Genomic DNA, 2,500 nt, shown 5'->3' with positions numbered 1-2,500 from the left:
GAGGAAAGCGACCCGGACCGCACATACGCTCCCCACCTTGAGCTACAGCCACCTGCACGCCGGCGTGCGGGCGGAGCAGGGTGGCGTGAAGCGATGGGGAGCACCATCCTGGTGCGGCCCGCAGAAACATACGTCTATTGGGGGGAGGAGGACAGGGCGCCCAAGAGGCGATGCGTGCCCCAACGCACCGCAGCGACGGAGGCAGGATCACCGCCACCATGTCGCCCGCCTAGTATCACGAGGCGTGCAGCAGCTTTGCCCTAGGAAAAGCAGAGGCGGGAACGGGCACCGGCCATCGGTTCGGCAGCGTCACTGACGCGTGCACGTGGCGGCGTGTCGGCGAGCGGACTTCCTGCGAGGAGGCGGGGGCGGCACTCGCCCGAGCAGACGCCCGCCCGGCCCAGCCACCGCCGAGGTGGACTGGGAGTCGCGGCAACGGCTCGTCATACTCGTTCCCACACTCACAGCGCAGCTTGCCCGCAAGCCACCGACCACCGATCGACGCCAGGCGCCCCGACCGAGAGCGGGATCGCTCGTTCGCCCTGCTGGCAGTTCGCTGGGGATCACTACTGCACGGAGCTCGGAGACCGACGGGCGGCAACTCGAGAGTCTTTAAACCACCACCCCCATCCCGCAAGTGCAAAGAGGCTGTATACGCACAGACGGGTGAGGGGAATAGGTACCCCGTCGGGTTTGAAGGGAGCGTGACTAGATAGCAACGATGTAAACCCAGCCGATTTGGGAGCGAAAGACCGGCGCCTGCATCACCGGCTTCGTTTCCCGTGGCTGGAGAGTACACCGAAACCCTCCGTCTGTCGCGAGCTCCCGACGACGCGGTGCCGCCAAGCAGCAGGGCCGGACCTGGTGTGGCTCCCCTCGTCGATCACAGACCGGTCGGCACTACTGACGAGACGGTGGAACGGGCTTCGCCCCTTGTGACGAAGGGTGATGCGAACCCGCCCGCCCGCGTGCGTTCGGGGTGGACTCGGCAAACGGAGATTTGAAATCGGAAAGTGTCCTCCTGCCCCGCGCAGGTAGGCGCCCAACAGTTGTGGGGGGTTTGGCGGTGACCACGGCTGCAGGGCCTGCTACCCCGACGAGCTCTCCTGCTGGCCCCGAAACCACCCTCGCGAGACAAGTTGAAACGGAAACGGGCGTACCCCCAAGCCGACGATCCTTTCTTATTTGTTACTTTTTTTTTCACTTGCTCGAGTTGTGGCGATTTGGCGGTGACCACGGCTGCAGGGCCTGCTACCCCGACGAGCTCTCCTGCTGGCCCCGAAACCACCCTCGCGAGACAAGTTGAAACGGAAACGGGCGTACCCCCAAGCCGACAGAGATCCTTTCTTATTTGTTACTTTTTTTTTTCACTTGCTCGAGTTGTGGGGGTTTGGCGGTGACCACGGCTGCAGGGCCTGCTACCCCGACGAGCTCTCCTGCTGGCCCCGAAACCACCCTCGCGAGACAAGTTGAAACGGAAACGGGCGTACCCCCAAGCCGACGATCCTTTCTTATTTGTTACTTTTTTTTTTCACTTGCTCGAGTTGTGGGGGTTTGGCGGTGACCACGGCTGCAGGGCCTGCTACCCCGACGAGCTCTCCTGCTGGCCCCGAAACCACCCTCGCGAGACAAGTTGAAACGGAAACGGGCGTACCCCCAAGCCGACGATCCTTTCTTATTTGTTACTTTTTTTTTCACTTGCTCGAGTTGTGGGGGTTTGGCGGTGACCACGGCTGCAGGGCCTGCTACCCCGACGAGCTCTCCTGCTGGCCCCGAAACCACCCTCGCGAGACAAGTTGAAACGGAAACGGGCGTACCCCCAAGCCGACGATCCTTTCTTATTTGTTACTTTTTTTTTCACTTGCTCGAGTTGTCGGGGTTTGGCGGTGACCACGGCTGCAGGGCCTGCTACCCCGACGAGCTCTCCTGCTGGCCCCGAAACCACCCTCGCGAGACAAGTTGAAACGGAAACGGGCGTACCCCCAAGCCGACAGAGATGCTTTCGCTCCTGTTACTTTTTTTTTCACTTGCTCGAGTTGTGGGGGTTTGGCGGTGACCACGGCTGCAGGGCCTGCTACCCCGACGAGCTCTCCTGCTGGCCCCGAAACCACCCTCGCGAGACAAGTTGAAACGGAAACGGGCGTACCCCCAAGCCGACAGAGATCCTTTCGTACTTGAACCAACACAAAGTTTGTCACGTTTTATTTTTACGAGTGATCGACCGTCAAGATTTGTCTCTGAGTTTGCTTAAGGTCTCTCCCTCGCCAGAGGAAAGCCACCCGGACCGCACATACACTCCCCACCTTTAGCAGCAGCCACCTGCACGCCGGCGTGCGGGCGGAGCAGGGTGGCGTGAAGCTGTGGGGAGCACCAGCCTGGTGCGGCCCGCAGAGACATACATCTATTGGTTGAAAAAAAACAGGGCGCCCAAGAGGCGATGCGTGCCCCAACGCACCGCAGCGACGGAGGCAGGATCACCGCCACCATGTCGCCCGCGGAG

This window comes from Chiloscyllium punctatum, unplaced genomic scaffold, assembly GCF_047496795.1.
Source record: "Chiloscyllium punctatum isolate Juve2018m unplaced genomic scaffold, sChiPun1.3 scaffold_506, whole genome shotgun sequence".
Classification (NCBI taxonomy): domain Eukaryota; kingdom Metazoa; phylum Chordata; class Chondrichthyes; order Orectolobiformes; family Hemiscylliidae; genus Chiloscyllium; species Chiloscyllium punctatum.
The sequence above is the reverse complement of the archived record's forward strand: the minus strand, read 5'-3'. Positions refer to the sequence as shown.